Source organism: Ursus maritimus, unplaced genomic scaffold (assembly GCF_017311325.1).
Source record: "Ursus maritimus isolate PB19 unplaced genomic scaffold, ASM1731132v1 scaffold_17, whole genome shotgun sequence".
NCBI lineage: Eukaryota > Metazoa > Chordata > Mammalia > Carnivora > Ursidae > Ursus > Ursus maritimus.
The window spans coordinates 48525699-48545007 of record NW_024424119.1 but is presented as its reverse complement, the minus strand read 5'-3'; the positions used below and the strand labels follow the sequence as shown (position 1 = coordinate 48545007).

The window sequence follows — 19309 nt, the reverse complement described above, 5'->3', positions numbered from 1 at the left end:
GGTAGACAGGGTAAGGATTTTTATCCCATTTTAATAAGATAATATGCATATATGCACCCTGGTATTGGTAGGAACCAATTATTTCCTTCTTTTATACAAGTGACGACCTAGACCCTGTCCAGTCACCAACAGGGCCAGGTTGGTGAGTCAAGTTCAAGGACCTTCTCTATCTCCTTTACTAAGTCAATAAGTCACTTAAAATGATAGGTATTTTGTTTAATTATGCAGCCTCCTGCATCAAACCCAAAAGTTCAATTGTTATATTTTTCATAACTTCTTTCATTACTTTTATCCTTATTGACATATAAAAGATCCCTAGAGATTTTATGACTGAAGATAAGTCTCATGGGGGAGCCTAGCTAGCTCGGTCAGAAGACATGGTCGGTAGACATGTAACTCGATCTCAGGGTCATGAGTTTGAGCCCCATGTTGGGCACAGAGATTTAATTAAAAAAAAAAATTTTTTTTAAAGGGTCACCTGGGGACACCTGGGTGGCTCAGTTGGTTAAGTGTCTGCCTTAGGCTCAGGTCATGATCTCAGAGTCTTGGGATTGAGTCCCACATTGGGCTCCCTGCTCAGCGGGGAGCCTGCTTCTCCCTCTGCCTGCCACACCCCCTGCTTGTGTGCGCACTCTGCCTCTCTGACAAATAAATAAAATATAAATAAATAAATAGATAAATAAATACATACATACATAAATAGGCACCTGAGTGGCTCACTCAGTTGAGCATCCAACTCGATTCTGGCTCAGGTCATGATTTCAGGGTTGTGGGATCAGGCCCCATGTCAGGCTCCCTCTCCCTCTGCCTGCTGCTCCCCCAGTTCGTGCCTGCTCTCTAATAAATCTTTTTAAAAACTTTTTAAAAAATAAAGAAAATTAGTCTCATGATATCAAAACTCTTTACAAACTTTTTGCCTAAATTTACTGTTCTGTGCCCTAAGTGACAAATTTATGCTTAACCATGTATGTCTGCAAAGATCATGGCAAATAATGCACCTCAGTCTTGCCAAAAGAAGATTCATCTCTATTCTCAGTCTCCTCATTCTTAAACACTTAGAGACCCAGTTAATGGAGAGTAAAATGGAAAAGAACTGGGGCACCTGGGTGGCTCAGTCGGTTAAGCATCTGCCTTCGACTCAGGTCATGATCCCAGGGTCCTGGGATGGAGCCCCACATCCAGCTTCCTAAAGAGCAGGGAGTCTGCTTTTCTCTCTCTCTCCCTCTACCCCTCCCTACTGCTTGTTTGCCCTCACTCAAATAAATAAAATCTTAAAAAAAAGAACTGTCCATGATAAAGGCTCTTTTGACAGTCCTTCAATAGCAGTGGGCTCCTAGATAATCAGTGTTTACTTTTTAAAAACTTGAACTCTTTTTTTTTTTGGACGGAGTACTATCAGATATTTGTATTGTTTCTAGTTACTAACATTCAGAGAAATAACAAACAGTGAACTTGCAGTGGCATGAATTTGCTAATGTGCAATTAGTAGAGGCAGAAATCACCTCTCAATAAGTGACCTACCTAACTTGATAGAAGAGGTGTGATACTTGTAATTGAACTTGACAGGCTTGAGACAAAATGTGCTAGTTCTGTCACTATCCCAGGGCTTAATTCATCTTTACTTCCTTGAAACTCTTTCTTCCTAAAGTAGTAGTATTAACTGCCTCCACCTCTACCACTTTCAATAGGACACTCCACTCAAAGAGCAGTCCTCTCAAAAATCTGGCTCCTCTATCTCTCACCAACCCTTATTAAACCTCTTTTATTTATTTATATTTTTATTTTATTTTTTTTAATAATATTTTATTATATTATGTTAGTCACCATACAGTACATCCCTAGTTTTTGATGTAAAGTTCCATGATTCATTACTTGCGTATAAACCCAGGGCTCCATGCAGTACGTGCCCTCCTTACTACCCATCACCAGCCTATCCCATTCCCCCACCCCCTCCCCTCTGAAGCCCTCAGTTTGTTTCCCAGAGTCCACAGTCTCTCATGCTTCATTCCCCCTTCTGTTTACCCCCCCCTTTCTTCTTCCCTTCCTCCTCTTTTAAAAACGTAATTAAAACCCCATCTGTGGGAGCGCCTGGATGGTTCAGTCGGTTGAGCATCTGCCTTTGGCTCAGGTCATGATCTCGCAGTCCTGGGATGGACCCCATGCCAGGCTCCCTGCTCAGCAGGGAGTCTGCTTTTCCCTCTCTCTATGCCCCTCCACCTGCTCCTTCTCTTTTGCGTGCACGATCTAATAAATAAAATTTCTTTAAAAAAAAACAACACACAGCACCTCATCTGTGGCCCTGGGTATTTTGTTTACCCCGAGTGTCATTTTAAAAGGAAAGAAATCAGTCAAGGACAGTACAAACTTTCAAAATCCAGAGAATTCTTTCTCAGTTATCATCTACCATTTAAGTAAATGAAAATGTTTACCATTTCTTTATTCTGCAACTTTTTTCTTGCTTCTAGTTTCTACTTCTGACTACCTTTCCTCAGCTGTCATTTAGGTTCCCTTTCTTCTGCCCATTCTTTAAGTTCTACCCTCTTCCTCTTCTTTGTCCACTTTTCCCTGGCTCTCTTACTAGCTCACAGTTATAACTTTTTTTTTTGGTATGTTCATGATACTCCTAGCTCTATCTTTCCTCCCTAATTCCATATGGATATTTGTGTTATATTTTTTCTTTTTTCTTTTTTTCTTAAGAGAGGGAGCAGGGTGAGGGGAGGGGCAGGGAGAGGGAGAGAGAGAATCTTAAGCTGGCTCCATGCCCACCACGGAGCCCAACACGGGGCTTGATCTCACAACCTCCTGAGACCACCACCTGAGCCAAAATCAAGAGCTGCATGCTCAACCAACTGAGCCACCCAGATACCCTTGTGTTTTCCTTTCTATTTAGCATTAAGTGTCTGATATGTGCCAGGCACTATGTATAATGTTATGGTGAGGAGTAATAGGTAGTCTCTACCTAGGATAGGCTTACAGTGATACAGAAAATGGACAGATGAACAGGTAATTATAATATAATGCTTGGTATAATAGAGGTATGCAAAGGATGTTGTGAGAATACATAGGACAGCTCTGCTACTGTGTTCGTGACCACCTCAGAATCAATTCCACGTAAACCTCTGTAAATGACACAAGCATATTCTTTTCCCTCATAGGTTCCCTATCCTGGTTAACAACCACTGATCCAAGACAGAAATGTCAATAAAGTCCTTGACTCATTTTCTCATTCTCCCCTGGAACACTAACGGATTTTAGTTTCAAAACATACCCCAATCTTACTTTCTTTGCCATCCTTCATGTCACTGACTTGTGAGTACTTCATTCTCTTTCAACTTAGCTAAAACCTAAGTGTCCTTTTCTAAACTCTCTCTAGTCATTGATTATCAAGTTCCCACAGCTAATATCTAAAATTTAGATCTGATCATATATCCCACCCCTTCCTCAAAACCTTTGTTCCTGACTGAAAATAGAATAAAATCCAAACTCTGTATCATCAGTCTTCAAAATACGGAGACAATCTATCATTCTAGTCTTATCTCCTTCTATCCAGCCTTACCAGAAACGTACCAAATATGTCATGCACTTTTATGCTTTCAAGCCGTTGCTCATGTTGTTTGCTAATCTAGGAATATGTCTTCATTTCCCCAGGTAGTCCTTTTCCCTCACCGGCAATCTTATGGTACAAATATCCAAACTCCCCCTTTTCCTTCTGCAATAGTCATGATTTCTCTCTAGGGCTCCTAAGGCTTTTGTTTGCTTTTTAATTCTATCACAAAATTATAGCATTTATCACACAGTAAAACAGTGTTATACCTCTTTCCTACTCCACTATATTGGTTGATCATTCCAGAAACAATTACTATGTACAAAACACTACAGTAAATGCTAGGAATACAATGAGCACAGACAGTCCCTGTAAACTATTTATGGACTGGGATCTTGGATTTTATTCATATTATCTTTATATCCTTGTTTACTAGCAGCACTAAATAAATTTGGTTGAATAATACTCTTTAATCAGTATTTAACTGGTAGGAGGACAAACGACAAATACTCTATATTATATGCCTGTGACTTGGGGATATGGATATGGATGGCAACCAAAATGAAGAGACTCAGAAAGAACTACCTCTGAGTGTGCCTCGCAGACTCTTCAAGTTCCCAACTGTCAAGCTCAAAACCAGTTAACACTGAGTCAGAAAATATACTTTAGATTCCCTTTGGACCAAAACACTCTTATCACTTCCTTCCCAATACCCATCATTTTTGTTGCTCAACCAGTGAGCAAATGAGTACAGGTTTAGGGAATCTTAAGGGGGATATTTAAATCATCTTGCTAAATATAAAGACACAATAATACTTATTAGATCCTACTCCCACTTATATGGCCAACATTATACTAAAAAGCTTTACACGCATTATTTCTAATGTTCACACAAACTTTGACAGATAGATATTGACTTCATATGACAAACTGAGGCTTAGACCAGTTCAATAACCTGCTTAAGTTCACAGATAAAACTGTAGGTGCCTCTGTCCTTTTCTGGAATGCAGCTCTTTTCCTTGGTGTCCTTATCTCCATTCTCTCCCCATTCTAATCCATTCTCTATGTTAGATACCAGCTGTATCATCTAAAACACAAGTTAAGATTACTCTCTGTTCAGAAAAAGACAAAACAGGAAGAGAATCAAGTCTCAAAGATGCTATAACAGGCCAATTCCTCTGGGTTTGTAGCCTTTTAAAATTAAACAGCGTACAAAGAAGTTTTGTGTTTTTTTTTTTAATCACACTATATTAATCTCAGCTTTTTTCTTTTTTCCTTGGCTTGGATGTTTGTTTTCCTGCATTGGTTTGCACATGAATTTCTCACAGCCTAGCCCTGGGAAGGGTGGGACAAATCTAACAAAACTCAATGGAAAAAAATCATCCCTTCTTTATAAAAATAAATTCCTTTCCACCACTACTAATTGCTAAACAATAGATGTGTCTTTGTTGAAGTCTAACTCTGAATTTGGAGGCTGTTTCTTTGAATTATTCTAGTGAACTAAGAGAAGCATATTAATTTAAGCCTTCTGAATAATTTCAGCTTAGCTTAAAAAACCAAAAACAAAACAATCGTCTTGGGCCTACAGCACGTAAAAGCAAGAAAAACCAGCTTATCTAAAAGTCATCACCATCAGGCAAATTCTAACCTGCAATGCCTGTGACAATGTACTTCTTTCAACTATAAAGTGATTCTTTTAGTTCATTCTAGATAACTAAAAAGGATAACTTAATTATAAGAATATAGAAATTTGTAAGACAGAAGGGTTTACGTTTTTTAATTTTTAAAAAGATTTTAAAGTTTTAATCTTGTTCAATTGTGGTTAAATATACATTACCATTTTAGCCATTTTTAAGTGTGTGGTTTTGTGGCATTAAGTACATTTACACTATTGTGCAACTATCACAACCATCCACCTCTAGAACTCTTGTACCTTCCCCAACTGAAAGTCCGTATCCATTAAACACTACTCCTATTCCTCCAGGCAACACACTATTCTTTCTCTATGAATATGACTATTCCAGGAACCTCATAAAAGTAGCAGAATCACACAGTATTTGTCCTTTTGTAGCTGGCTTATTTCATTTGGTATAATGCCTTCAAAGTTCACCTATGTTATAGCATGTGTCTGAATTTCCTTTCTCTTTAAGGCTGAATGATATTCTATGGAATATATACACTAAATTTTGTTTATCCATTCATTGGTCAATACAAATTGTTTTTTTCTTAAAGATTTATTTAATGGGGGAGGGGGGGCAGTGCAGGGCTCCATCCCAAGACCCTGAGATCATGACCTGAGCCGAAATCAAGACTCAGATGCCCAACAGAGCCACCCAGGCGCCCTGGTTAATACAGTCTTTTAAAGCCCAATTGTAACATCATAGGATCTTTAGGGTAAAACTTACAAAATCAGTAAAGGGCTCAAAGAAGACAACTAGTGTTTCCAGAGTTACTTCTCACTTTGTGGTAAGTAATAAAGCTTTATTAAAGTTAATAGTCTGGTACAATATTAAAAAAACTGAACTCCTTGGTCCTTCTTAATGTGACTTAAACAATGTTGTAGCTTCCGTTTTCTCATATGTGATATGAGAGGAATGAACCTTTTCTATTCTTTTGTGAATGGGAGTAATCAGGAAAGGGGGGATACCAGGTGCTGTCGAATCCTAATCCATGATGTAAGCATAATTAGGTCCATTTCTGCAAATGAAGAAATGGAGTCTGAGAGGTAGTAAGTAGCTTACCTTCAAGTCATATAGTAAGTACAAGACTTGGGATATCTACATATTTCTGATTCCATAGTTCACATTCACTCCCCTATATCTTGATACTTCTAATGAGGGGTACAAGAGGTAAGAGGGGAAGAAATGCACATAAAACAATTCATTTAACTTGATTATTTGAATGCAGTATTGTTGATAGCTAAAAAACAAACAAAAAACCCCCAAAACTCCAAACCAAACCATGTAGGTGATTTCCCCATGTTCCTGTGGATATTTTAGGAAACACCATTTTAATTTCTTCCAGAGCTCAAGGTATGATGACTTTATGCCACCTCAACACAATGATCTCCAAAACTAAATATTTAAATTATTTGGATGCCATTTCCACAATAGAAACCTACTTGTGGGAACAATGAAAGTTCACACATTCACAAAGATTATATGTCTGACCTCCCTAGTATAGATTTGGGGAAAAAAAAGTTTTTTCTTTTTCTGGAACAGATTCCTAAAGCATAATGATTTACATTAGTGTTTTATACATCTAAAAATATGAATATTTTTAAGCAACACAGGATTGTCCAAAGACTTTCCCTCATTTTCGGAAACTAGTCAATATAGCTCCTTCTCATCCACAGCAAAGAAAATGAATCTGTTCCACTTAGAGTATCAACCTGTCTACACTTAAATATGAAATGTTTCTATTAATCATTTCTCCTTAAACTATGTGAATTTAATCCCAAATTATTTGACAGATGATCAAATCCTAAGATAAATACAGTAAATGTGGCTTCTCTTTTTATAACCCTCTCCCCTTTTTAAAAGATTTTATTTATTTATTTGACAGAGAGAGCACAAGTGGTGGGGAAGGGCAGGGGCAGAGGAAGAAGCAGGCTCCCCGTTGAGCAGGAAACCTGACATGGGACTGGATCCCAGGACCCAGAGATCAGGACCAGCGTTGAAGGCAGATGCCCAACCAACTGAGCCACCCAGGTACCCCCTTTTCTATAACCTCTTTTTTATTTTCAGGGAAAAGTGTGTAGGCAAACCGCAAATGTTTGGCAGATCCACACCTGTTTTCTGTACCTTCTGATATAAGGTGGCCAGAGTTACACAAGGGTGGTGGGGCATAGGACAAGTGTGTTGAACAAGGGGATGGGCAAACAATAAACATTTATTACGCATCTTCATTCACAGCACTGGAATAGGCACTGTGTGAGAATATTAAAAATTTCACAAATATTAAGTTCCACAGATGTTTTTAAACTTATCTGAAAAGACTGTTTCTCACAACCAAAAGCAAAAAATTAAAAATAAGATTTGTTCCTGCTAGGGAATAATTTTTGTAAAGAAATAGTAGCTTTTGAGGTTAGACAAATTTCAGATTTTTCTTCAATTCACAGAGAATTCAACAGGTAACTAAAATAAGAATATAACCATTTCTCTTCTACAGATGTATCAGAGGTCTACTCATAGAAAATCGTGTGTCACAGCAAGAGATTTACATGACATGTTCCTCCTACTCTTACATTGCCAGAATCCATAAATCAGCGTACTTCAAGGGTATAAAAGAGTTTATTACCTCTACAATAAAAATATTAAAATGATTAACTCATGGCTCTTCCCAGTAGTATTATACAAATGCCCAACATTTAATCCAATTTAGCCTTGCATGCTGTCTCTTAATACCCATGATACTCAAAATATGCTCCCAAAGAAAGATTCTGCATATCAATTCCTTTTTCTGATACAAGGGTCATCTTCAAAAAAAGGAAAACAAGATTATAACCACAGGTTGTTGGTTGTAATTACCAAAATGTACAAGGGAACATATGTATATATAAAATAAACTTTTATATATTATATATAAAATAATTACGAATGTATAATATATAATTTTACATGTACTTACAATTTTATATATTATATATAAAACATAATTTTATATATTATATATAAAACATAATTTTATATATTATATATAAAACATAATATGTATTATATATAAAACATATATATTATATATAAAACATAATTTTATAGTTTACTATATACTAGTATATAGTAAACTATATAAATAACTATTTTATGTTATAAAATAAACATTTTGTAGATATAAAATACATATGAAATAATTTTTATGTATTGTATGTAATAAATTTTACATATTATACATTAATTTTTTAAATAGTCAAACTATTGTTAAGCTTTACAGTTAATAACACTTTGTTAAAGTTATCACAGGCACTAATTTGCTAAAGTACCTAAAGAAATAACAGATTTTAGCATGGAGAAAAATTTATTCCCACAAAGATTAATGGATTCCAAGGAGTGGTGATTTATAACATAAAAAGCTGGTGCAACCTTAATTGGAGACATGTAACCACCATGCATGAACCCTTATGAGAGATGTGGACCTCCCAATCTGGCAGCACAGTCAAACAATGAAGAAGATACACCTCCTGCTTTATAGAGGCATGGTCCTATACACTATTTAATGTCAGGTACGAACTTAAAATTAAGGGCTTTATTTTTACTATTTAGTGATCCACCAAAAAAAAAAAAAAAAAGGAATTTGGGGAAAAGTTAGGCCTGATAAAACTCTACTATGCTGGAAAGAACAATCTTCAAAAGAGACTCATTGATGACTACCTCCGAGATACTGGTTGCTTTGACAAGAGGGAAACTTCCAGGCTAAATTCTACAAACTAAAGTGTTCGTCGTGACTTGCAAACTGCCATATTTGTTCAGTTTTTGTACAGGAAGAGAAACAAGGCTGTTAGGGTCAACAAGAGTGGTTATAAGTTTAAATGTCTATCCAGTATTGTTTTCACTTAAAAGTTTCCTGAAGAATCAAGATCTCTCAGAAACAACACAGAACAGGAGGTGGGGGGTGGGGGGTGGAACAGGTAACCAATTTATGCAAAAAAGAAACAGCTGTTAAATTGATAGCCACTGACTGAGTGCTTGGCCTTGGATTTTCTTTCTATGGGATCTAGCTATGGAAAACCAACAAAACAAAGCATTTGCTTACAAAGCACCCAAATGTCATGCCAAACCCTTCTTTATGCATGTTGGTTAAATCAGCCCTTCTTCGATATTGGAGTTCTAACTCCATGAAAGATTACTTATGAGTTCATTTATTTCACATGCTTGAGAAGTATAATCATACCCGACTATACTGAAAACTACAAGGAAATTATGGGTAGCCTATTTCAGAACCTCAGCACACCACTGTCTATAAAGACACTCAACAGCAGCACTGATTTAAACTAATTATTTTCTGAAGCCTGTACTCAAAGATCACTTGTTAAAACAATTACTGTGAAATGATGAGACCTTCAAAGTAGGCTACACATTAGCTAGGGACACGATCAGTAACGACTTCTTAAAAAGAATGCGGGCTGTAAAGTTTAGCTGGAAATATACTCAAAGAAAATAACTTCTTGAAAGAATCTGGGCTGTAAAGTTGAGATATATTTGGAGAAACTCATGTCTCTTCGTGTAGATAATGTGCACAATACACTTCTTTCAATATGTAATGTAAAAGGTAGGAAGGAAACAGGTGTCTTCACTTTTACAGTGTCCCACTAAATTACCCCTTAACCCAAATTAAGCACGTCTAAACTGCTAATGAAACACTATGCCAATAAGACCAAAATGCATACACTTGGTAGGTTAACTATCCAAACGAACACATACTTTAACACCAATGACAAGTTAATCAACTGTAAACTGAGTTATAAAACTGAAACAATGAAAAGAAGTGCAGTACAACAAAGAAGCAGTTCAATTTTAATTAGGAATTTGAGTTAATCTGTGTTCAAGCTACATGTGGATTTTAAATGTTACTAGTAAGTACAAATCTATCATGGATGCAAATCTAATGCAATCTGAGGTCTATAAAGAAAGAACATAAAGAATGCTCTCCCCTATTCGTTTTCAGTTTTTATAAGTACACTCTACTTAAAAACCTTTAAAATACATTAAAATAGCACCCTATACACGTTGTATTGAGGCCAACAGGTCCTTCGTTTAAAAAAAGTTAAATGTGTACTTCCTTGGCATCCAAGTTTTTTAACAGCTTTTCACACATCAGTCTGAAACAACTGTTTTCAAACAATAGTTTGATAAACAGTGCAATTCACCCTCTATTGTTTTTCTAAATAAACAAAGCAGCTGGAAACACACTTACTACACTACTCCAGTCACATGTACGTGAACACAGGTGTTTATATGGATAAAAAATAAAATGGTGAAACCTTGCCCCTGACAGTTTTTTCCCCCACTAATAAAAACAACAAAACCAAAAGATTTCAAATTCAAGTTGGAACACGATTTTAAACTAACGAAGCACTAGTAGCATGATCAGTTAACACATTCTTCTACGACATTTGCTTCCATGATAAAGGAATCCCCGAGAAAGCTTAAATACGGAGATGCCTGTAAAAACAGGTGCAGATGCTAACAGTCGTTAGAAGAGTAGGGACAAAGTAGTACTAGGCAACGGACAGCGAACTCTTCGAAGTCTGGGGTTATCCTCTGGCTCAACACCTAAAACCCTGAAGGCTGCAGAAAATCAAGACACAGCAATGAGGTATTGGGAGCAAATACTCAAAGGACAAGGGGAGAGTGAGACACTTTAAAGTGGGGAAATTTAGAAAAATCAGTACAAGTTCGCAGGCCAGCACTAAAAGAAAGCAAATCTTTCAAATTTGGCTCAGCCCAGGAAGCTAGCTTGAGGCCCAAGCCAGCTAAAGTCGCAAATTAAGGCCCAGCTGGCAATGGGGAGAAACTGAGGCGGAGGGAGCAGCCAGATTCCCAAATTGGACCTGGCCCCAAACATAGAAGTCAAGAGACAATCGGCTTTGCCTGGGGGTCAGAGGGACTGCCGCAAGCGCAGGACTCGGTAGACAGACACCCACCCAGACAGGGGGAACCGGTTTGGGCAGGGGCTGCGAGAGTGCTCCTGCCTGCGCATGCGCTCTTTCCCCTCCGCCACAGCTCCCCCTCCCCCCAATCACGGCTCCCCTCAGAACCCGGCTCGTCGAGGGAGGTGAGCGCAGTCTGGCCGGCCCAGCCGCGCGGGATGAGAACACATCCTGGCCCCCAGCAGGGGCTGTCACAGGATCCCCCGGGGGTTGGTGGATAGGAGGGTGGGAGGAGGAGGAGGGGAAACGCGGCCCTACCCGACCCGCCGTCTCCTCCTCCGCCGCCCGCCGTTCGCCGTCCCGGAGGCTCCGCCGCCTGGGCCTCCCCAGCCGCCCTGCCCCCGCCCTCCCCGCCCCCTACTCACGTGAGAGCAGCTTCTTCCGCCCTCTGCCCCGCCTCCCACCCCCTTTCATAGGCCCGCGGCTAAGCCGAGCAGACCCATTGGCCCAACCACAGGCGGCGAGGGCGTACTTCCTTTCCTCGAAGCTCCACCTGGGCTTTTACCCTGCCACGGGAGTCCGCGCCTGCGCCGAGTCTGCACTTTGGAAGCTGGACTAGCACTGTGCTGTGTTTGGACTTGGACGGGCAGTGGCTGTGACTGCCTCAGGGACTGAGGATGGCAGGGGAATCAGGCTAGGTAGCACCTGTTACGCCTGAAAGGAGGTACACATGCAAAGACTACTGGTGCTAGAGCAAGGAATTTCCTGCTCACCTTTCGCGTTCAAGTGGTTTCAAAAGCAGCCCTCTTACTCAACTCACCTGGCCTTTATTGAAGGCGTGCATTGTGATAGGTCCTTTTATTGGTATCTAATTTGGCCTACCACAAACCTGTGAGAATGTTCGATTTTTCTCATTTTATAAAAGAGTCCAGCCTAAGTAACAATTCAGTCCAAAAGTCAAAAACTTTTGACTCAAGTCCAAGGGCCTCTGGCTGCGACACAGCTGCCTTGAGGTACTTGAGACACACACAACAGATCAGAAATAAACAAGCTTGTTTCAGAGTGTTAGACCCGAAGATGGGGCTGAGATTTTATTTTCAAATCACAAAAGCAGGGCACCTGGCTGACTCAGTCCTAGAGTATGCAGCTCTTGATTTCGGGGTTGTGAGCTCAAGCCCCACATTGGGTATAGAGGTTACTTAACAATAAAATCTTAAATAAAAAAAAATCATTCAAAAGTGATATATAGAGCAAAAGCAATAAAATGAGATTTAAAGTCCTGAATTAATTTACAATGTAGTTGGTAACAGAAACAATGGCTATTAAAGGTGCTAATAAGTCATAACATAAAATAATTCTACAGCCTATCCCTAACTCCTCCCCCTTTCTTTATTCAAATAGCCTATGCTCTTTTCCTGGTGAATGAGTCATGTAATGTTTTCCTGTGGATAATGTATCCAAATCAACCAGAGAAAACACAAAAATGTTGTGCTCTCTTGCAGTCCTCTATGTGACTTGTCTACTATTACAATAGACTTGGCTGCACTCCCGCAGGAAAATAGCTTTGTTCCTTTTCTCCTTATACAGTTATATAACAATACACAACCATTTTAAAGTAGTAGTATCAAATAATAGATGCAGTATTAGGAAATCCCCTGAAATTCTGACGCACTTTTAATATTTTGGTGACTATACATTCACATATTCTGATTCATATGTATACCCCAAATATATATATAAATCTTAACATAAATTTTTTAAATAAAATTTTATTACAGAGTCAGTACAGTATGCCTTGGAGAACAGAAAACAGAGACAAGCTGCAATAAAAAATAAAACATCGCATTCCCACCACCAATGTTAATTCCGTAACGCATATCCTTCTTTGCCAACATATTGTTTTTCAAAATGAGATGACATGGTTTAGCAATCTGCTTTATTCAATTAACAATATCTACTTTATCATTTCAGTATATTTTCCTCACATCTAATTCCTAGATCACATCCAATTCTCTATCAACCTAAAAATATTTTTACAGTAGGCTTTCCCAAATCAGTAATATTTCAGTTTTCTTCTCATCTATTATCTACTATAATCAAATATTTTATTGATTGAAATATATATTTTGTAAAGCTAGTTTTCCTAAATCAGTATTGAATCCAGGGCCACACACTACATCTGGTTGTTCTATCCCTTAAGTATTTTTTACTCTAGCACTTAATAAAAATACTAAGACACTGGCTTACTGAAGAAATCACGCCACTTGAAGTGCAAAGTTTCCCGCTTTCTGGATCTGAATGATTGCTTCCCCAAGAGGTTATTGAATTTGTTCCTCTAGACCTGATATTTCCTGGAAACTGGAAGTTCTATTTCAAGGCTCAATAGATTAATGTGGTAAGTTGGAGCCAGAATGGGAAAATTTGTGAATGCTAAAAGTAAAAAAAGGAAATTCAATCTATATACCCTTGGGTGCCCTCAGAGGTTTTTATTTTCTAAAAGATCATCCTGTAGCAGTAGAAAAGGCAAAACGGGGTAAATGGAATAGTTTAGATACCACCTAAGATCAGAAAGATGTGAACTACAGCAGAAGGGGATGGGGTGGGAGGGAACAGGGTTCAAGAGATATTTGAAAAAGAAATATCTTCAAGCTTGCTGATTTTCTTCTGCCTGCTCAAACCTGATTTTGAACCCCTCTAGGGAATTTTTCATTTCTGCTATTGTACTTTTTAACTTCAGAATTTCATTTTCGTTCCTTTCATAATTTCTATATCTTTAATACTATGTCCATTTTTTTTCATAGTTTTTCTGACTTCATCCATGTTTTCTATTAGCTCAGTGAGCAACTTCAAGACAGTTGGTTTAAAGTCTTTGTCTAGTTAGTCAGATGTCTCATCTTTCTCAGGGAAGGTTTCTGTTGATTTATTTCATTCCTTTGAACAGGCCATACTTTCCTATTTGTATGTCTTTTGATTTTTTGCCAATAAATGGACATTTGAATCTTATAATGTGATAACTGTAGAAATCAGATTCTCCCCTTATCCCAGGGACTGCTGGTTTGTTTGTTTTTATTGTTGAAGGATGTCTCTGTGACAGGGATCAGGATCAGCCTAATGTGAAAGCTTAAGGTCTTCTCAGTTCTTTTCTGAGCCTGCATCTTTTCCTAGTTCTACACAGTGGCTGTCTAATTTTCCTTATGTAAGTGGTTGCTTCTGAATGTCCTAATCCTTAAATGTCTGGCTCCCAAATGGGGTAAAAGGGAAGACAAACAAAACAGGAGCTGTTCCTTCAAATCCCACAGAAGCCAGCTCAGCCTGTGGGGGTCAAAACAATGGCAGCCACTCTGTGCCTGAATCTCAGAACTCAAAAGGAGCAATCAGCAATCAAAACACAGAGAACTCCGGTATTTGGTAAACAAGATTCTTATTTCCCACCACAGCTCCAGCAAGCCACACTAGGAATGTGAACACAGCTGCCTGCCACAGGGCTGAAGGGTAGGAAACAGGGAGGTGCTATATGCTAAAATTTGACATTGACTGAAACTAACCTCAATTTACCAAGCAAACTTTCTCCTGGAAGATGTAAGAATTCAAATAGACTCCAGAGTTCCAAAATAGTTACTTCAGACAGTTTCTGCCAGTACAACTGTTGTCTAGGTAGAGAGATGGATTCCTTGTGCTTCCTACTCCATCTGAGGAACAGAAAGAAAAGAAAAAAAGAAATGTGAACAGTGAATAGAATCTAAGGCTTCTGTGGGACACTATCAAGAGAAACAACATACCACTGTGGGAGTCCCAGAAGAAGAGAGAAAGGGGAGAAAGAGTAATAATCAGAGGCGCCTGGGTGGCTCAGTCGGTTAAGTGTCTGACTCTTGATTTCTGGTCATGATCTCAGGAGCCTGGGATTGAGCCTTGCATAGGACTCCATGCTCAGCACATAGTCTGCTTGAGATTCTCTCTCTCCCTCTTCCCCTCCCTCTCTGCACTTGTGTGCACACACTCTTTCTCTAAGATAAATGAATACATCTTAACAACAACAACAACAAAGAATCCAACTGTAGAAGGCCAAAGAAAAGAGAGACTTTTGAAAGCAGCAAAAGAGAAATGATTCTTCACATACAAGGGATCCTCAATAAGATTATCAGCCAATTTCTCATCTTAAACCTTGGAGGCCAGGAAGCAGTAGGTCAATAATAATCAATGTATTGAGAGGAAAAAAAAAAAAAAAACTGTTGACAAAGAATGCAATACCTGGCAAAACTGTCCTTCAAAAACGAGGGAGAAATTAAAATAATCTCTGATTTTAAAAAAGCTAAGCGAGTTTACCACTAAATCTGGCCATCAGAAGTGCTACAGGCAATCCTTCAGGTTGAAATGAAAGGATGCTCAACAGTAATTTGAAGCCATATGAAGAAATAAAGATCTCTAGTAAAGATAAATGTGTGGAAATTATAAAAGTAAATATTATAATTACAGTTTGTAACTCCACTTTTTATTTCCTATATGATTTAAAAGACAAGTGCATTAGAATATTAATCTATGTTATTGGGCACAGAGTGTATAAAGATATAATCTGTAACATCAATAACAGAAAGAAGGGGCAAAGCTATACAGGGGAGGTTCTGTATGCTATTAAAGTTGGTATCAATTCAATTAGATTGTTATAATTCTTTGGTGTTAAATGTGATTCCCATGACAACCACAAAGAAAGTATCTATAGAATATTCACAAAAGGAAATAAGAGGTGAATTGAAACTTTTCACTAAAAAAAAATAGAATGAACACAGAAAACAGCAGTAATAAACAAAATGAAAGGCACAAAGGCCTATAGAAAAGACATACTTTCTATAAGGTAATTACTCCTAAGGATGGATTTATTTCTGCAAGAAATAATACCAACCTTAGCAGTAATTACCTTAAACGTAAATGGTGTAAACTCTTCAATCAAAGATAGAGATGAGCAGAATGGATTTAAAAAAAAAAAAAAAAAAGATCCAACCATCTGTAACCTAGAAAAGACTCACTTTAGATCCAAAGATATAAATAGTTAAAAGTGAAAGAATTTTTTAAAAGATATTCCAGGGGTTCCTGGCTGGCTTTAGTCAGTAAAGCACGCAACTCTTTATCTCAGGGTCATAAGTTTAAGTCCCATGTTGGGCCTAGAGCTTACTTAAAAAAAAGGAGGGGGGGCATGCCTGGGTTAAGTGGTTAAGTGTCTGCCTTCCGCTCAGGTCATAATCCCAGGGTCCTGGGACAGGTGCCCACTGAATGGCTCCCTGCTCAGCAGGGAATCTGCTTCTCCCTCTCCCTCTGCTGCTCCCCCCAACTCATGTGCACTCTCTCTTTTGCTCTACTCTCTCTCTAATAAATAAATCAAATCTTAAAAAAAAAAAAATAAAGTTCCATGCAAATAGTAATCAAGGAGAGCTGGGGGTGGTTATACAAATGTCATGTAAAATAGACTGTAAATGCACAAAAAGGGTTACTAGAGACAAAGGACACTATTTATTAATAAAAGTTTCAATAAAGCAAGATTATATAAAAAATATAAACATTAACATACCTGGTAAGAGACCCTCAAAATATATGAAGCAAAAATGACGAGTAATAGAGGGAAGAATAAACAGTTCTACAATAATAGTTGCAAACTTCAATACTCCATTTTCAATAATGAATAGAACCACCAAATTTAAGATAAATTAGGAAACAGGACTTGAACATCACGATAAACCAACTAAACCTAACAGATATGTACAGAACAGTCCACCCAACAATAGCAGAATACACATTCTTTTTACATTCACAAGGGACATTCTCCGGGGCAGGCCATATAATAGGCCACAAAACAAGCCTCAATAGATTTTAAAAGATGGTATCATACAAAGTATCTTCTCCAACCACAATGGAATGAAGTTAGAAATCAGTAACACAAATACATGTAAATCACACAACATGCTCTTAAACAACCAATGGGTCAAAGAAGAAATCAAAAGGGAAATTAGAATATATGTTAGAAATTAATGAAAATGATGACACAACATACCAAAACTGATAGTGCAATGAAGGCACTGATCAGAGGGAAATTTATAGTTGAAAATGGCTACATTAAAAAAGAAGAAAGATCTCAAAATAATATCCTAACTTTATACCTTACAAAACAAGAAAAACTAGAAAATAAACCCACAGCTAGCAGAGGGAAAGAAATAAAACAGATGAGAGTGGAGATAAACGAGAGAACAGAAAAAGAAAAAAAATCAACGAAACCAAAAGTTGTTTCTTTGAAAAGAACAACAAAATCAACAGATCTTTATGCAAATAACTAAAATCAGAAATGAAGTGGATATTACTTCTGACATTCCAGAAATAAAAGGATTATAAAAGAATGCTAGGAACAACTGTATGCCAACAAATTAAGTAACCTAGAAAAAAAACAAATTCCTCAAAACACACAAATTATCTAAACTGATTCAGAAGAAATAGAAAATCTCAACACACATATACCAAGAGATTGAGTAATCAGTGAACTCCCAACAAAGAATAGTCCTTTCCCAGCTGACCACTAGTAAAATGCACCAAACATTTAATGAATAACACTAATCCTCCTCAAATTCTTCCAAAAAATTAAAGAGGAAATATTTCCTAACTCATTCTATGAGGCCTTCATTATCTGGATATCAAAGCCAGATAAAGTCATCGTAAGTTATAGACTGTTATCTCCTATGAATATAGATGCTAAAAACTTCAACAACATTTAAGACAATCAAATCCAACAACATATTAAAAGGATTATTCACCAGGTCCAAATGGGATTTACTGCAGGAATGCAGGGTGGTCCAACATAAAATCAATCAATGTAATATATCACATTAATAAAGCAAAGAGAAAAACACTCACGATCATCTCAATGGATGCAGAAAACACATTTGACAGACTATAATGCTTTCCATAATAAAATCTCTCAGAAAACTAGTTATACAGGGAAAAATCCTCAACATGATAAAGGTATTTATTAAAAACACACATTGAACACCATACTCAATAATTTATAAGCTATTCCTCTAACATCAGGAACAAGTCAAAGATGTCTCCTTTCACTGCTGCTATTAAACACTGTACCCAAAATTCTAGCCAGAATTATTAGACAAGAAAGAGAAATAAAAGGCAAATTGTGGAGAGGAAGAGGTAAAACTCTCTCTATTCACAGACAACATGAGTATGTGGAGAGAAAATCTCAAAGAACCCACAAGAAAGCTACTAAAGCAAAAACAAAACAAAAATCCAGCGATGTTGCTGGGTATAACACCAACACACAAAAATCAGCTGTTTCTACACACCAGTAATGAACAATATAAAAAGGAAATGGAGAAAGCAATTCCATTTACAATATTATCAAAAAGTATTAAACACCCCAAAAGCTTGAAAACATTGCTGAAATTAATGAACACCTGAGTACATGGAAAGATACTCTGTATTCACGGGTAGGAAGACTTAAACTTGTTAAAATAGCAATGCCACCCAAGGTGATCTACAGATTCAACACAATATCAAAATTACAACATCCCTTTTCTCAGAAATGTAAAAGGTTATCCTCAAATTTATATGGAGTTTCAAAGGGCCAAAATAATCTTGAAAAAGCATAAAGTTGAAAGACTCACACTTCCTCAAATATGATAGGACAGAGACCTCAGAAATCAATCGTCACAAGTATGGTCAAAGGTGTCAAGACCATTCAAAGTGTAAAGGACAATCTTTTCAAGAACCGGTGCTGGAAAAACAATATCCACATACAAACGAATATGAAGTTGGGTACAGCTGTGGTGACGATTACACAACATTGTGAATGTACTTAATGCCACCGAACTTTACACTTACAAATGATTAAAATTATAAGTACTATGTTTTACCACAATAATACCCCTTTCCCCCAAGAAAAAAAGGAGAGCCCAGCGAGCAACTGAACTGGCAAGAAGGAAAAGGACTCTAGAAAGATGATAAAAGTCTTCTGGTCGGCAGGACTGTGTGGAGGATGCCTTTACCAACACAAGGACTACAGGCCACAAGAAGCAGGTCTGCATATGAATTTGAGAAAATTAAAAGGGCCATTAAGATTGGGACAACCCATTGGAAATGTCTTCTGTGCAGCTGGCCCTGGAGCTCAAGAGACCAGTCTCGGCTGGCGA

At 37.7% G+C, this 19309-nt stretch overlaps 1 protein-coding gene across 2 annotated transcripts in view; it reads right to left on the bottom strand.

Moving 5' to 3' along the window:
• RABGAP1 (RAB GTPase activating protein 1) overlaps positions 1-19309 on the bottom strand; it is a 159714-nt gene that overhangs the window by 140042 nt on the left and 363 nt on the right. Inside the window, exon 2 of one of the 2 annotated variants that reach the window (XM_040631851.1) lies at positions 14678-14821. The gene's annotated coding sequence lies outside the window, so the exon portion shown is untranslated. Of the gene's footprint in view, positions 1-11450; positions 11510-14677; positions 14822-19309 lie in introns of those variants that run through there. The other variant, XM_040631852.1, reaches the window with a different exon arrangement.